This window comes from Lissotriton vulgaris, chromosome 6 (assembly GCF_964263255.1).
Source record: "Lissotriton vulgaris chromosome 6, aLisVul1.2, whole genome shotgun sequence".
NCBI classification, from domain to species: Eukaryota; Metazoa; Chordata; class Amphibia; order Caudata; family Salamandridae; genus Lissotriton; species Lissotriton vulgaris.
In genome coordinates this window covers 423,851,004-423,869,245 of record NC_141694.1, presented here as the reverse complement: position 1 = coordinate 423,869,245, position 18,242 = coordinate 423,851,004, and positions in this window count along the sequence as shown.

Here is an 18,242-nt window from a genome sequence, read left to right as displayed (position 1 = left end):
AGAAACATCTATGACTTTAAGAAATGAGGGCTGAATTTCCTAATGTACAAACTGTAAGAAAATGTGATGACATTGTGAAATTGTCTGTTTTAAATAAATCAAGATTGTATTGAATGTTTTTTGTACTACTGGCAGTATTGGTATCTAGTTGTGGACTCTATTGAGCGCAGAATTTATTGAAGGCTCTTCTTTGTAGACATAAGAGAAATTTACACGCAAAAGTGAATTGAAGTTGTGAACCCTGCTGTTCGTAATGTATATCGAAGGTACTAATCAATACAAATATTGATGAATGCTATTTTGTACAGTTAACAGAATGTGAGGACATAGTATATTTGTCTCTGCCTTAAGGAAAGAAAGGCTGAATACAATGCTGTCCTTAATGTAGAAGGAAAGCTGAATGCAAGTTGTGTACCCTGCTATCTGCAGGTAAGATTGAAGGCAGTTGTTGATACAAAGATTGAGGAATGCTATTTAGTTGCAGATAACAGATTTTGAGGTCACAGCAGAATTGTGTTTGGGTTAAGGAAAGCAAGGTTGAATCCAATGCTATCCTTAATGTAGAAGGAAAGCTAAATTGAAGTTGTCAACTGAGCTGTCCATAGTGTAGATTGAAGGCAGTTGTTGACACAAAGATCGATGAATGCCATTTAGACACAGATAATAGAATCTCAGGATACAGTATAATTATGTGTGCCTTAAGGAAAGCAAGGCTAAATGCGTTGCTGTCCTTAATGTAGAAGGAAAGTTGAATAGAAGTTGTGATCCCTATTGTATGCAGTGTAGATTGAAGGTAGTGTGAATGCAAGTTGTCAACCCAATTGTCCGCAGTGTAAATTCAAGGTAGTTGTGGACAGAAAGATTGAAGAATGCTATTTAGTTACAGATAACAGAATCTGAGGACATAGACTTGTATTTGTGATAAGGAAAATAGTGTTGAATGTAATGCTGTCCTTAATGTAGAAGGAAAGCTAAATTGAAGGTGTGAACTCTGCTGTTTGCAGTGTAGATTGAAGGCAGTTGTTGAGAGAAAGATTGAAGAATGCTATTTAGTTACAGATAACAGAATCTGAGGACATAGAATTGTATTTGTGATAAGGAAAACAGTGTTAAATGTAATGCGGTACTTACTGGAGAAGGAAAGCTCAATTGAAGTTGTGAACTCTACTGTCTGCAGTGTAGATTGAAGGCAGTTGTTGAGACACAGATTGTACGTTGCTATTGCTATTTAGTTTCAGATAACAGAATCTGAGGACAGAGTAGAATTGTATCTGTGATAAGGAAAACAGTGTTGAATGTATTGCGGTCTTTAATGAAGAAGGAAAGGTGAATTGAAGTTGTGAACCCTGCTGTCTGCAGTGTAGATTGATGGTAGTTGTTGACAGAAAGATCAGTGAATGCAAGTTGTCAACCCAGTTGTCCGCAGTGTAGATTGAAGGTAGTTGTTGACAGAAAGATTGAAGAATGCTATTTAGTTACAGATAACAGAATCTGGGGACATAGAATTGTATTTGTGATAAGGAAAATAGTGTTAAATGTAATGCAGTCCTTAATGTAGAAGGAAAGCTGAATTGAAGTTGTGAACTCTGCTGTCTGCAGTGTAGATTGAAGGCAATTGTTGAGACAAAGATTGTACATTGCTATTTAGTTTCAGATAACATAATCTGAGGGCAGAGTAGAATTTCATCTGTGAAATGGAAAACAATGCTGAATGTAATGCGGTCCTTAATGTAGAAGGAAAGGTGAATTGAAGTTGTGAACCCTGCTGTCTGCAGTGTAGATCGAAGGTAGTTGTTGACAGAAAGATCGGTGAATGCAAGTTGTCAACCCAGTTGTCCACAGTATAGATTGAAGGTAGTTGTTGACAGAAAGTTTGAAGAATGCTATTTAGTTACAGATAAAAGAATCTGAGGACATAGAATTGTATTTGTGATAAGGAAACAGTGTTGAATATAATGTGGTCCTTAATGTAGAAAGAAATCTCAATTGAAGTTGTGAACTGTGCTGTCTGCAGGGTAGATTGAAGGCAGTTGTTGTGATAAAGATTGAAGAATGCTATTTAGTTACAGATAACAGAATCTGAGGACATAGAATTGTATTTGTGATAAGGAAAACAGTGTTGAATGTAATGCGGTCCTTAATGTAGAAGGAAAGCTCAATTGAAGTTGTGAACTCTCTGTCTGCAGTGTAGATTGAAGGCAGTTGTTGAGACCACGATAGAAGATTGCTATTTAGTTACAGATTACAGAATCTGAGGACAGAATAGAATTCTATCTGTGATAAGGAAAACCGTGTTGAATGTAATGCGGTCCTTAATGTACAAGGAAAGGTGAATTGAAGTTGTGAACCATGCTGTCTGCAGTGTAGATCGAAGGTAGTTGTTGACAGAAAGATCGGTGAATGCAAGTTGTCAACCCAGTTGTCCGCAGTGTAGATTGAAGGTAGTTGTTGACTGAAAGATTGAAGAATGCTATTTAGTTACAGATAACAGAATCTTAGGACATAGATTTGTATTTGTGATAAGGAAAACAGTGTTGAATATAATGCGGTCCTTAATGTAGAAGGAAAGCTCAATTGAAGTTGTGAACTCTCTGCCTGCAGTGTAGATCGAAGGCAGTTGTTGAGACAAAGATTGAAGATTGCTATATAGTTACAGATAACATAATCTGAGGACAGAGTAGAATTGTATCTGTGAAATGGAAAACAATGTTGAATGTAATGCGGTCCTTAATGTAGAAGGAAAGCTGAATTGAAGTTGTGAACTCTGCTGTCTGCATTGTAGATTGAAGGCAGTTGTTGAGAGAAAGATTGAAGAATGCTATTATTTACAGATAACAGAATCTGAGGACATAGAATTGTATTTGTGATAAGGAAAACAATGTTGAATGTAATGCGGTCCTTAATGTAGTAGGAAAGCTCAATTGAAATTGTGAACTCTCTGTCTGCAGTGTAGATTGAAGGCAGTTGTTGAGACAACGATTGAAGATTGCTATTTAGTTACAGATAACAGAATTTGAGGACAGAGTAGAATTGTATCTGTGAAATGGAAAACAATGTTGAATGTAATGCGGTCCTTAATGTAGAAGGAAAGGTGAATTAAAGTTGTGAACCCTGCTGTCTGCAGTGTAGATCGAAGGTAGTTGTTGACAGAAGGATCGGTGAATGCAAGTTGTCAACCCAGTTGTCCGCAGTGTAGATTGAAGGTAGTTGTTGACAGAAAGATTGAAGAATGCTATTTAGTTACAGATAACAGAATCTGAGGACATAGAATTGTATTTGTGATAAGGAAAACAGTGTTAAATGTAATGTGGGCCTTAATGTAGAAGGAAAGCTTAAGTGAAGTTGTGAGCTCTGCTGTCTGCAGTGTAGATTGAAGGCAGTTGTTGACACAAAGATTGAAGAATGCTATTTAGTTACAGATAACAGAATTTGAGGTCACAGTAGAGTTGTCTCTGCCTTAAGGAAAGCAAGCCTGAATGCAATGCTGTCCTTAATATAGAAGGAACCCTGAATTCAAGTTGTGAACTGAGCTGTCTGCAATGTAGATTGAAGGCAGTTGTTGACACAAAGATGGAAGAATGCTATTTATTTGCAGATAACAGAATTTAAGGTCCCTGTAGAATTTTCTCTGGCTTAAGGAAAGCAAGGCTGAATACAATGCTGTCTTTAATGTAAAATGTAAAAATCTAAATTTACATGTATTTATATAGCGCAAATCGCCTACATCGCATGCATCTATGTGCTTGCTTAGGGAACCCGTCCTGGTATTCCCCTGTGAGATACCCCGGCAGGGTATCCACAAGGTGAAAGCCAGGCATCCCGCCGCGAGGGGCCGTTGTGGAGATTAAGCAAGCTATTGCCCAGAGTCGCAGAGTGTGAACCCGTGAGTCGAGTAGGCACCGGAGCGAGAATTATCGAGTCCGTGGAATTATTGAGCCCAACCCCCGTCGGGGCGGGGAATTGAACCCTGGTCCAGGGCCGATCTCAGCTTCCGGGTCTGCCGCCTCTAACCCCTGAGCCACAGTTCTCCACTCCACTGTAGAAGGAAAGCTACATTGAAGGTGTGAACGCAGCTGTCTGTAGTGTAGATTGAAGGCAGTTGTTGACAGAAAGATCGGTGAATGCAAGTTGTCAACCCAGTTGTCCACAGTATAGATTGAAGGTAGTTGTTGACAGAAAGTTTGAAGAATGCTATTTAGTTACAGATAAAATAATCTGAGGACATAGAATTGTATTTGTGATAAGGAAAACAGTGTTGAATATAATGTGGTCCTTAATGTAGAAAGAAATCTCAATTGAAGTTGTGAACTGTGCTGTCTGCAGTGTAGATTGAAGGCAGTTGTTGTGATAAAGATTGAAGAATGCTATTTAGTTACAGATAACAGAATCTGAGGACATAGAATTGTATTTGTGATAAGGAAAACAGTGTTGAATGTAATGCGGTCCTTAATGTAGAAGGAAAGCTCAATTGAAGTTGTGAACTCTCTGTCTGCAGTGTAGATTGAAGGCAGTTGTTGAGACCACGATAGAAGATTGCTATTTAGTTACAGATAACAGAATCTGAGGACAGAATAGAATTGTATCTGTGATAAGGAAAACCGTGTTGAATGTAATGCGGTCCTTAATGTACAAGGAAAGGTGAATTGAAGTTGTGAACCATGCTGTCTGCAGTGTAGATCGAAGGTAGTTGTTGACAGAAAGATCGGTGAATGCAAGTTGTCAACCCAGTTGTCCGCAGTGTAGATTGAAGGTAGTTGTTGACTGAAAGATTGAAGAATGCTATTTAGTTACAGATAACAGAATCTTAGGACATAGATTTGTATTTGTGATAAGGAAAACAGTGTTGAATGTAATGCGGTCCTTAATGTAGAAGGAAAGCTCAATTGAAGTTGTGAACTCTCTGCCTGCAGTGTAGATCGAAGGCAGTTGTTGAGACAACGATTGAAGATTGCTATTTAGTTACAGATAACATAATCTGAGGACAGAGTAGAATTGTATCTGTGAAATGGAAAACAATGTTGAATGTAATGCGGTCCTTAATGTAGAAGGAAAGCTGAATTGAAGTTGTGAACTCTGCTGTCTGCATTGTAGTTTGAAGGCAGTTGTTGAGAGAAAGATTGAAGAATGCTATTTAGTTACAGATAACAGAATCCGAGGACATAGAATTGTATTTGTGATAAGGAAAACAGTGTTGAATGTAATGCGGTCCTTAATGTAGAAGGAAAGCTCAATTGAAATTGTGAACTCTCTGTCTGCAGTGTAGATTGAAGGCAGTTGTTGAGACAACGATTGAAGATTGCTATTTAGTTACAGATAACAGAATTTGAGGACAGAGTAGAATTGTATCTGTGAAATGGAAAACAATGTTGAATGTAATGCGGTCCTTAATGTAGAAGGAAAGGTGAATTAAAGTTGTGAACCCTGCTGTCTGCAGTGTAGATCGAAGGTAGTTGTTGACAGAAGGATAGGTAAATGCAAGTTGTCAACCCAGTTGTCCGCAGTGTAGATTGAAGGTAGTTGTTGACAGAAAGATTGAAGAATGCTATTTAGTTACAGATAACAGAATCTGAGGACATAGAATTGTATTTGTGATAAGGAAAACAGTGTTAAATGTAATGTGGGCCTTAATGTAGAAGGAAAGCTTAAGTGAAGTTGTGAGCTCTGCTGTCTGCAGTGTAGATTGAAGGCAGTTGTTGACACAAAGATTGAAGAATGCTATTTAGTTACAGATAACAGAATATGAGGTCACAGTAGAGTTGTCTCTGCCTTAAGGAAAGCAAGCCTGAATGCAATGCTGTCCTTAATATAGAAGGAACCCTGAATTCAAGTTGTGAACTGAGCTGTCTGCAATGTAGATTGAAGGCAGTTGTTAACACAAAGATGGAAGAATGCTATTTAGTTGCAGATAACAGAATTTAAGGTCACTGTAGAATTTTCTCTGGCTTAAGGAAAGCAAGGCTAAATACAATGCTGTCTTTAATGTAAAAATCTAAATTTACATGTATTTATATAGCGCAAATCGCCTACATCGCAGGCATCTATGCGCTTGCTTAGGGAACCCGTCCTAGTATTCCCCTGTGAGATACCCCGGCAGGGTATCCACAAGGTGAAAGCCAGGCATCCCGCCGCGAGGGGCCGTTGTGGAGATTAAGCAAGCTATTGCCCAGAGTCGCAGAGTGTGAACCCGTGAGTCGAGTAGGCACCGGAGTGAGAATTATTGAGTCCGTGGAATTATTGAGCCCAACCCTTGTCGGGGCGGGGAATTGAACCCTGGTCCAGGGCCGATCTCAGCTTCCGGGTCTGCCGCCTCTAACCCCTGAGCCACACTTCTCCACTCCACTGTAGAAGGAAAGCTACATTGAAGGTGTGAACGCAGCTGTCTGTAGTGTAGATTGAAGGCAGTTGTTGACACAAAGGTCAAGGAATGCCATTTAGTCACAGATAATAGAATCTCAGGATACAATATAATTGTGTGTGCCTTAAGGAAAGCAAGGTTAAATGTAATGCTGTCCTCAATGTAGAAGGAAAGCTGAATTCAAGTTGTGAACCCAGCTGTCTGCAGTGTAGATTGAAGGCAGTTGTTGACAGAAAGATCGATGAAAGCTATTTAGTCAATGTTTGCATAACCTGAGGACACGGTATAATTTGTTAACCATAGACCATGGCTCTTTTTTAATATTAGTAGACTTTTATTAAGCTTTTTATTATACATGAACGGCAGGAAGTGCGCAAATTACCCACTGCCATTGTTGAGAAATAGTTACAAAGAAGGCTCAATAAGGTGTCTGTACTTTGAATTTTAAGAAAAATAATTGATAAGGCCAGCTAAGAAAGGCAGGAAGTGCGCAAATGTCCCACTGCCTTCTGGCAGTGCAGTATCTACATGAAAAAGGCCTGATAACAGGACTTGAGTTTTAATCAGAATATGAAATTCAAGAGTATTTGATATTCTAAGCCACGAAAGGCAGGAAGTGTGCAAATTTTGCACTGCCATCGGCTGGGTTAGTAGCTATAACAAAAAGGTTTGATAAAGGGCCTGCATTTTAAATATATGGATATGAAATAGAAGAATAGTTGCTAACCATAGCCGAGAAAGGTAGAAAGTAGGTGTGTGTGAATATGTAAATGTTGTGTTGATTGAGTGGAAGATGAATAATGTAAAAAAACAAGAAAGGTTGAAAGTGTGCAAATTACCCACTGCCATTCACGGGTAGTAGTTACCAAGAAAGCTCAATAAAGTGCCTGTACTTTGAATTTGTATTGCATGAAGGATAATTGAAAACCGCAATCAAGTAAGGCAGCAAGTGTTCAAATTATCCACTGCCATTGATGAGTAGTAGTTATGAAGAAGTCTCAATAATGGGCCTGCACTTTGAATTCCAATTTGAAGAAAAATAATTGATAAGCCCAGCTAAGAAAGGCAGCAACTTTGCACATTTCTCACTGCCTTCTGGCCGTGCAAAATCTACATGAAAAAGGTTTCATAAAGGGACATGAGTTTGAATCAGAATATGAAATTGAAGAGTATTTGATAATGTCAGCCAAGAAAGGGAGGAAGTGTGCACATTTTGCACTGCCATCGCCTGGGTTAGTAGCTACAACAATAAGGTTCGATAAAGGGCCTGTTCTTTGAACACGGATATGAAATAGAAGAATAGTGTATAACCATAGCCAAGAGAGGCTGCAAGTAGGTGTGTGTATGTGTAGATGATGTGTTGATTGAGTGGAAGATGCATAATGTGAAAAAATAAGAAAGGATGCAAGTGTGGAAGTTATCCACTGCAATTCGTGAGTAGTAGTTACCAAGAAGGGTCAATAAAGGGTCAGTAGATTTGATAACCATAGAGCATAGTGGCTCTTTTTAATATTGGTAGACTTTTGTTAAGCTTTTCATTATACATGAACGGAAGGACGTGCGCAAATTACCTACTCATCAACGAGTAACAGTTACCAAAAAGGCTCAATTAAGGGCCTGCACTTTGAATTTGAATTTTAAGAGGAATAATTGATAAGCCCACTTAAGAAAGGTAGCAGGTGCGCAAATTTTCCACTGCCTTCTGGCCGTGCAATATCTACATGAAAAAGGCTTGATAAAGGGACATGAGTTTGAATTAGAATATGAAATTCAAGAGTATTTGATAACCCTAGGGAAGAAAGGCAGCAAGTGTGCAAATTTCCCACTGCTTTCGGCTGGGGTAGTAGCTACAACAAAAAGACTTGAAAAAGGACTTTGAATCAGAATATGAAATTGAAGAATAATTGATAATCCCAGGCAAGAAAGGCAGTAAGTGTGCAAACGTCCCACTGTCTTTGGCCGGGGTAGTAGCTACAATAAAAAGGTTTGATAAATGGCCAGCAAAGAAAGGTAGAAAGCAGGTGTGTGTGTGCGTGTGCATGCTGTGTTGCTTAAGTGGAAGATAAAAAAGGTGAACAATAAGAAAGAGCAGATGCACAAACTACCCACTGCTTTGTAAAGAAAGTGGGTGTTTGGTTTTCTAGTCCATTACACAGAGTGTGCGTCAGATTGTGCAATGGGAACTTGAGAAATGGGTATCTCATCTAAGGAGTTTAGCGAGTGCACAAAGTACACACACTGTGCGGTAGAAAGGACGCTAAAAAGGATGCAAGTGTACAAATTACCCACTGCCATTCATGGGTAGTAGTTACGAAGAAGGTTAAATAAAGGGCCTGAACTTTGAATTACTTCAAGAATAATTGATAACCCTGGCGAAAAAAGTCTGCAGGTGTGCAAATTTCCCACTGCTTTCGGCCGCGGTAGTAGCTAGAACAGAAAGGCTCAATGAAGGGCCTTGACTTTGAATCAGTTCATCAGGTATTTCATACACATCAAATTTCTCGTTACCAGTATCGGAATTCATTTGTTCTAAAGTCAAAGCTTTCATCTTTGAAATCATAGCTCATGTCTGGAGCACTAATTTCCAGTCTTCACTCTCATTGACTGTGATAGATACGATTATTTATTGAATTACACTCAAGGTAATATACAAAATCTCCTCAGTATGAGGCTGTTCTCTTTCCATAATTATTTCTTTATGTTGTTGCTCCATGTATAAAAATATAAACAGTTAATTTTATCCGTTTTCGTAATATAGACATACAAAACTAGCGTTTTCACCTATTTTGGCTTACAAAAAATATTATATAAAGACCATTATCTAATAACATTTCATTAGTAGAGTTTACTACTACGCCGGAACCACCGCCAAGCTCCAGAAGAGACTCCAGCGGATCCAGAACGCCTCAGCAAGACTCATCCTCGACATCCCCCGACACAGCCACATCTCCGGACACCTGAGAGATCTGCACTGGCTCCAGGTCAACAAGAGAATCACCTTCCGTCTCCTCACCCACGCACACAATGCCCTACACAACCAAGGCCCAAAATACCTCAACAGCCGCCTCAACTTCTACACTCCTACCCTCCAGCTGCGATCGACCAGCCACGCCCTCGCCGCCGTCCCCCGCATCCGAAGAGCCACAACAGGAGGAAGGTCCTTCTCCTACCTGGCCGCCAAGATTTGGAACTCCCTCCCGATCCACCTCCACCTGACCCAAGACCATCTCTCCTTCAGGAAGCAGCTCAAGACCTGGCTGTTCGAGCAGTAGCGGACCCCCCCTCCCCAAGCGCCTTGAGACCCTCCGGGTGAGTAGCGCGCTTTATAAATGTTTTTGATTGATTGATTGACTCATTTACAAAGTTATATAAATATAATTACTTATTAGGATATTGTGTTCTTATATTTTGAAATGAGTCATTCCTTATGACTTTAGGAAAAGGCTCAGGCTGTTATAGCAAAATACAGTACGAAAAAAATTAGAATATGTCTAGTCATCTTAGCCATTCCAAAATAGTAGGGTTTCCTTTTTGGTTAGAACAAAAAGGCTCGATAAAGGGAAGGAGTTTGAATCAGAATATAAAATTCAAGGATAATTGATAAGCCTAGCCAAAAAAAGGCAGCAAGTTGGTGTGTGTTATGTGTAGATGATGTGTTGATTGGGAAGATAAAAAAGGGGAAAAATTAGAAAGGCTGCAGAGGTGCAAAGTACCCACTGCTTGGTCAGGGAAGTGGATGTTTGGTTTCACACCTCATTCTACAGATAGATTGTCGAATTTTGTAGTGGAGTCTGAGAAATGACTACCACAGGAAATGAAGGAATGTAAGTGTACTAAGTTACCACTGCGGCGGTAGGCCTGAACAATTACAACACCTGGCCCATTTCACGGACTCCATTTTGAATTACAATAATACTTGGCAAAGGCAGCAACAAATGTAGTAGGTAGGTGTATTTGAGGTAGTGGATGTAGAATAAGGTGAAAAGGAAGAAAGGTAGCAGAAGCAGAAAGAACCTACTGTCTTGTAAAGGAAATGGGTGTTTTGTTTTCCAGTGCATTACAGAGTGTTAGTCGAATTCTGCAGTGGGAGCGTACGAAACGGTTGTTAACCCTAGGCAAGAAAGGTAGAAAGTAGGTGTGTGTGTGTGTGTACGTGTAGATAATGTGTTGATTGAGTGGAAGATGAATAATGTAAAAAATAAGAACGGCTGCAACGTCACCAAGTACATAAAGAGCAGCTCTCTAAACATGAAGTCGTACAAAATGAAGGTAGTCATCCTGAGACCCACCCTCTCCGCCTCAGAGGACATACGCTAGTTGAGTACACTGTGGACAGTACCAACACCTATCAAGCATGTGCACAACCTAGGATTCATCCTCAACTCCTCCCTTTGTATGTGTAAGCAAGTCTACACCGTCTCCTGGTACTGCTATAACATCCTCCACATGCTCTGGAACATTTACAATTGGACCGTAAACAAAAGAAAAACAGCGACACAGTCGTTCATGAGCAGCAGACTACACAGTGGCTAAACACTATATATAGGAATTCCAGTCAAACATGTAAAACACTTACAAGTCCAAAAGACCTCCACCTGAGTGATTATCAATGTCCTCTGCTGCAGCCACATCATTCACCACCTGATACACTTACACTGCCTTAATACCAAGAATAGGATCATCTTCAAGCTGCTCACCCTCACTTATAAAATACTCTACAACAAGAGAGTAATCTACCTTAACAGTAGTAATCCTAAAATGGCCAAATTTTGATCTTAAAATTTTGACTTTAAAAATACTAGGTAACATTTTGGTAATTCTTTAGGCAAACGTTGCTTATAAACTAATTGCCTATCATTACAATGTATCCAAGCTTTCAGTGATTTTAAATAAACAGTGTAATGTCCAGATGTTGTAGAAGGTCCATTATGAAAAATAATTGCAACAGTTACAAAAGTTCTTCCTGATATTGAAACTTGACCAGCTGCAACATTTTTAATTAAAATTTCCAGTATGGTTATTGGCTGCAAAAGTGCAAATTACCTAGTGTGTTCAGTTGGGGAAGTAGTTACAACAAAAAGGCTCAATAAAGGGCCTTGCCTTTGAATTAGAATATGAAATTGAAGAATAACTGATAATCCCAGCCAAAAAAGGCAGCAAGTAAGTGTGTGTACGTGTGGATGGTGTCTACATCAAGTAGAAGATGAATTAGGTGAAAAATAAGAAAGGCTGCAGATATGCAAACTACTCTCTGCCTTGTCAGGAAAGTGGATCTTTCAATATCCTTTTTATTATACAGAGAGGGTGTCGTATTCCGCAGTGGGAGGCTGAGAAATGACTACCACATCTAAGGAAGCAGAGCAAGTGTACTAAGTTTCCACTGTGGGCCGTAGAGTTTAAAAATAAGAACACCCAAACTTTTTCAGGGTCTCTACTTTGAATTAGAATAATAGTTGGGAAAGACAGTCAAGAAAGGCAGCAGGTAGGTGTGTTTGTGCTGATTGATACAGAATAAGGTGAAAATTAAGAAAGACAGGAGATGTGGAAACTACCGATAGCTTTGTAAAGGAAGTGGGTGTTTGGTTTTGTAGTCTATTACACAGACTGTGCGTCAGATTCTGTAGTGGGAGCATGAGAAGTGGGTATCACATCTAAGCAAACAGTGCAAGTGCAGAAAGTACAGTCACTGTGCGGTAGAAAGGATGGAATAAAGGACACATGTGTGCAAATTACTCACTGGTATTCATAGTTTGTAGTTAGCATGAAGGCTGAATAAAGGGTCTGCATTTTGAATTTGAAATAATTTCAGAATAATTCATAACTGTAGCCAAGAAAGGCAGCAAGTGTGCAAATTTTCCACTGCCTTTGGACGGGGTAGTTTTTAAAACAAAAACGTTTGATAAATGTCTAATAACTAATGTTAAGTACAGTGACGCTTCTGTTTGTTGTTTAGGATGAGGTTGATAGACTGTTTTGCGTAACACAAAAGTTATTCGCAATAAATACATAGAAATTTAAGTTTACCAAATTGAAGATCAATATGTGAGTATGGACTGTTTATATTTGCTGTGCCAAAGGAGGAGTTTTTGGATTAATCACACCTTGAAAGAGTTGTTTGGTAAATGTAACAGGTTACTAATGGTTGGTGTGTTACAGTTAGTATGTGTGTGGACTTTGCTGGAATCTTTAAGGGACACATTAGAGCTTTCATAATACAGAAACACTTTGCACTTAGTGATGTCCAATTCTATTTTGTGAAGAACTGTTGAATTCTACATCCGCCTTTAGAACTAGTGGGAGGGTAGCATTTTAAAGTGTTTGATAGGTTACACTACATGTGTGCATGGAGCTAAAGAAAACTTAGCATGGTTATGCATGGGCATTGTCTCACAGAAAACGTAGCATTCAGGATTGTAAAAGCTTGAGATAGTAATCTTTTTAGATTTGGAGCAGAGTTCCTGTAACATTGATACTTAATTTTCTTTTTGAAATTCAGCAATTATTTTGTTTACCTGTTGAAATATACATTTAAATGTTCCGCTTTGAAGGTCAAGAAGCAACACCGCTCCTCTACACAATATTGTTCTAAAAAGTCTAAAAGTAGTAGTAATTCCACTGTCACCAAGGTAGATATCTGACAATCGAATGAATTATATTTTGATACCACTATTTCATAGTCCTAATACAAAAGGAGTGTTTAGACTAAACAAAATGATTTATTTTTACATATATAGTCAGTAACAGGTAAGTATGATTTACATTTCCTTTTATTGATTGAAGGTGGTCATCTGCTGCATTCGAAACATTGGGCTGTTGAAAAGAAAGTGAAAAGTAAGGTGTAATTAATATTGCATGGTTTAAAGATGAATAGCTTCTTGAAATACATTTTTTATATATATTTACATGGTAAACAAAGTTCCCGGGTCAGAATGCCTTTTGAGTCTGTGCAAACCCACTAACTTCCATGTTGTATGCGTTTTTAAGAACTCTTCTCTAATCTTTTGTTATCGTGAAGAATGATAGAAATTTCTTCCCGACAATGGCAGACATCAACCTTCTTTCTGAGTTGGGAAAAAAGGTGTTGGAGGAAAAGTGAATTTGTAAACATTCGGATTTTCGCATGAGAAAATCTACACATGCAAATTTGCTCTTGCTAAAATTTAGTTCACAAATATTTTCTACTTGTCCTACTTGTGTACATTTTTGGGAATTCACAAAAGCTGTATAGCTGCACTTAATGCTAGGACATACTCCATGGGTGCACTTTTGAGACTTTCTTGAATAATTGGGTGCCCAAATTTGGTCTGACATTAACCTTGACCTTTTACTTTTATACCATCTCTCTCTCTCTCTCTCTCTCTCTCTCTCTCTGTTCCCTCTACTCTCAACCACTCTGCTCTCTCTCCTCTCTCTCTCTCTCTCTCTCTCTGTCTTTGTATCGGATGGTTTCACTGTGAGTCACAGCATTATGCTGTTTCACAAGGAGTATATCAGCACACAAAGTAGTTTTGTTCAGTGCCAGTAACTACTGTGGAAGTTTGTGTTTTTTAAAACCAAAAATATTTTTTGCTTTTGCCAAAGATTTTTATAATAGTGAGGGGGCAGCAGCTTACATGGCAATTAAGTTTTACAGACACGATGCCAAAACGAGTCACACAATAACTAAAGTAAAAAGGTGACCATCAATTTCAGACCTACTGTGTTTGCCAATGGTTGTTGAATTGTGTTTCCAATAATCTTATTGAAAGTAGTTACAGAGATTTTCCATAATGAATATTTTTGGGAAATACTAGCATGGATGAACACGTTATTAAAGGATGCTGCAAAAAAATAGTAACAGAAATGTTATAGTAGTTTAGCACAATGTTTTTTTCCTGCTTTCTCTTTTTTGAACATTTTATTTTGAAAGCAAAGTATTATCAAACTTGCTTTTAAGCTTCTGCAATTATTTGCGTCAAATCGCAGAGTACTGTGGGAGAAGTATACATAGCCTCAAAGTGCTAAACTTTGGAAGTGTGTGTACACTTTTTTTACTACAGAAATTGTTAGTAGTGCAGTCTGAGTTTACAACATTTATTTGGAAGAGCCACTCTAACTAACAATAATGACTGCATGAATATTGTACAAGTTTGAAGGTCTTTAACATATGGACAGAAATATTAACTCAGCAGTAGACATTTCTGATAAGTATACGTGGGTCAGGGTTGTTTCAGAGCTGCACGCTTTTGTATACTGGAGCCACTGACTGTTGTGCACCTAGAGGTTACAACATTTACTTAGAGTGCACGCCTGACTAATAAATGCATTCAATTAATAAACCATAAATACAGGTTTGAACAGTATTAACATATGGGCAAACATAGTACGTTAACTACATACAGTGCCCTTCTCTGACCCATTATGTGGTACTGCTAACTATCATAAATATGCTGAAAAAATGGGGTGCACACCTTCGATTATCTAATGTTTAGTAAGCTTCATCTGTATTAATACATAAATCTGTTTGGCGTGCTGCATTACACTCGAGTGTTGGCTAACACCGATGCTAAAAGAAAAAAGCTGCAGAAAAAAGCTGCAAGTAATGCGGCCTGTTCCCTAGGAAAGACAACTATTTCCACAATATTTGCGGTTTTCACATAATATATATATTTATTCGTACACAAATCTTTTTGAAATCATATTTGTAAGTCATGATTCTAAATGTAACATAAGATTGTACAGATATACACTGCATTACATTCTACTTGCAACCTGTGTTTATGTGTTCATCAATACTATTGCATATCATAGCATAAAACGTTTTTCATCAATGGACCTATTTACAGATAATCATTAATACAGACAACATTTCTTCATTAAGATGTTATGTTTTCTTTCTTAACATCCAATGCCCAATGCATTTCGGAAAAACGGTTCCCTTCATCAGGGGCGATATCCTGGAGGAGACATAGCTGAATTGTATAATGTTCAATTAAGGTGAGAGCCTCCACCTTGTCAGGTTTGCGATACAATGTGTATCTCCTTCAATGTATCCCGATACGTATAGAAGATGTCAATTGTATAAATCCTTGCTGCTTGTAACTTCTTGCTTTCATGAAGAAATGTTGTCTGTTGGAAGGAAATGGCCCAGAGTCCTCAACTTCCTGTTCCTGTCCAGCCGGCTCCTCCCAGTGCTTTGTCCATGTCCTGGTCACTTTTGATTTGGATCTGGAGCTGGAAGGATAACTTTTGCTGCTGGATATTTGTATTTGAGGACTTTTTGGACTTTGGAGTTTGGATCTCTTTTGGGCTTGTAAGTAAGTTGGTGTTGTTTGTTTGGGGCATTGCATTTGAGGCAACTACAGTTCTAAAGCTTTTTTCACAACTTTAACAAAATATATATTGTGGGTAGCCACAGTATCCAGTAGGCCCAGGGTTAGTCATGGGTGCATGATACAACTGTTTCTGTAATTTTTTTTTAAACTTAATTCTCATTTATGTCATGGAATTTTAGCTCACTGTTATATGTTGATTTTAATTTTAATTTTGGGGTGCCTGTAAAGCCTCACTAGCCAGTAGGCCCAGGTGTAGTGAGTGGTGCATGGACCTAGTCTTTCTGTGGGGTGTCTTGAATGTAAACATCATTGAGGGCATGAATGGCATTGGATTGTGGTGATTTTTGTGTTTTTTTTTACTTTTTGGGGTGGTGTTGGGGCTTGGCCATGTGGGTGGTGTCCATTTTGAGGCCTGGGACAGGCAGGGCCTGGCCATGTGGTGGGGGTCAAGGGGCCATTTTGAAGCCAGGCAGTGTGCTCAGGCCTGCACCCAGTTTGCCTTGCTTTCAACCATTATGCCCAGTGGTACTCAGTGGTGCGTGGGCCTAGTCTTTCTGTGGGGTGTCTTGAATGTAAACATCATTGAGGGCATGGATGGCATTGGATTGTGGTGATTTTTGTGTGTTCTTTTACTTTTTGGGGTAGTGTTGGGGCCTGGCCATGTGGGTGGTGTCCATTTTGAGGCCTGGGACAGGCAGGGCCTGGCCATGTGGTGGGGGTCAAGGGGCCATTTTGAAGCCAGGCAGTGTGCTCAGGCCTGCACCCAGTTTGCCTTGCTTTCAACCATTATGCCCAGGGGTACTCAGTGGTGCATGGACCTAGTCTTTCTGTGGGGTGTCTTGAATTTAAACATCATTGAGGGAATGGATTGCATTGGATTGAGGTGGTTTTTGTGTGTTTTCTGACTTTTTGGGGTGGTGTTGGGGACTGGCCTTGTGATGGGGGCCATTTTGAGGCCTGGGACAGTCAGGGTCTGGCCATGCAGTGGGGGCCAAGGGTCCATTTTGAAGCCAGGCAGTGTGCTCAGGCCTGCACCCAGTTTGCCTTGCTTTCAACCATTATTCCCAGGGGTACTCTGTGGTGCATGGACCTAGTCTTTCTGTGGGGTGTCTTGAATTTAAACATCCTTGAGGGCATGGATGGCATTGGATTGTAGTGATTTTTGTGTGTTTTTTGACTTTTTGGGGTGTATAACTGATGTTCCTCTGGCTTCCATTGCTTTTAGGTGCAAAAGAGAACCACCAGGGTCAAGAAGAAGTCCTGCAGCGGTGTGTGCAGCACAACGTCACGTGACGTCACGTGTGGCCACAGACAAGACAACTCTGCAACTTGTGCAACTGCGGCCTGCTGTTCTGACATCTGAAGAAGATGGCCCCAAAGAAAGGTGGCCGTAGCGCCTCAGTGAAAAAAGTTGCCAGTGCCACTGCCAGTAAGAAGGAGCAGAAGAAGCAAGTGGCACCACCTACCAAGGAGACTGGTGTGCCCACCGACACCTTTTTAGGGAGAAAAAAATCTAAGCCTGCAGCAGCAGCGGTGTCCGCCAGGGACCAGGCTGCAAGCAGCACCTCCGCTTCATTGGGCTCAGTGCCACCACGCCAAGTTCGGTCCAAGACCATGAGTGCTGCTGCGGCAGCCACTTTGGTTGTTCAATCACCATCGACCAGTGATCTTGGCTCATCACAAAAAAGTACCATCCAATCAACGACGGGTGTAACTCAGCTAACGAGTGTTCAACAACCACAGCCGCAACGACAACCACAGGTGCAACTAGTACAAGCGCAAGTACATGGGCAAGGAGAGGCACAAGGAGAGGCGCAAGGAGAGAAGCATGGATAGGTGCATGGAGAGGTGCAACTAGAGGTTCATGGAGCGGCACAACTGCCTACAACGCTTGTTCCTCCAGAAGTAGGGGCACATCAGGAAATTGATATTCAAACGTTATCATCCGAGGAAACCACTCCTCATGAGGATGATCCATTGTCTTCCAGATCCCCAGCAAGAAAAAGGTCAGGGAGGGCTACTACTACTACTACAAGTTCTTCTTCACTCCCCCTTCATTCTGATGACCTTGATCCTGATTGGAACCCACAAATGCAGTCTGAGAGTGAGGCACGCCATGAGACGACAAAGGTGGCTAAGCCTAAAAGGAACGTTCCCGCACGGCTTCGACTTATGTGTGATGACGACGAACAAGAAGTGGTGTCTTCTGCTGCTGATGAACAGCCTGACATCAACCCAGTCATCTCAGTCTTCACTCCAGCCCCAGCAGGCATGCAACAGACAGACATTTTGACCCTATCCCGAATGGCTGCTGAGCGGGATGTGGGCGGCGTGGCACTGGTACCACCACCAACGCAGTTAACTACAACACCAACACGACCTACAGCTTCCATCTTTTTTAGTCAGACGGTCCGGCAGGGACCTCCATCCAGCTCAACCTCAAGTAGTGGTGCTGTAAGTGAACAACAGAAACAAATTCAGCCACGCCCATCCTCCACTTCATCTGGCATTGAAAGTCAAAGTAGACCCTCCACCACCAGCAGACATCACCAGTCCCCAGTTTGGGACTTCTT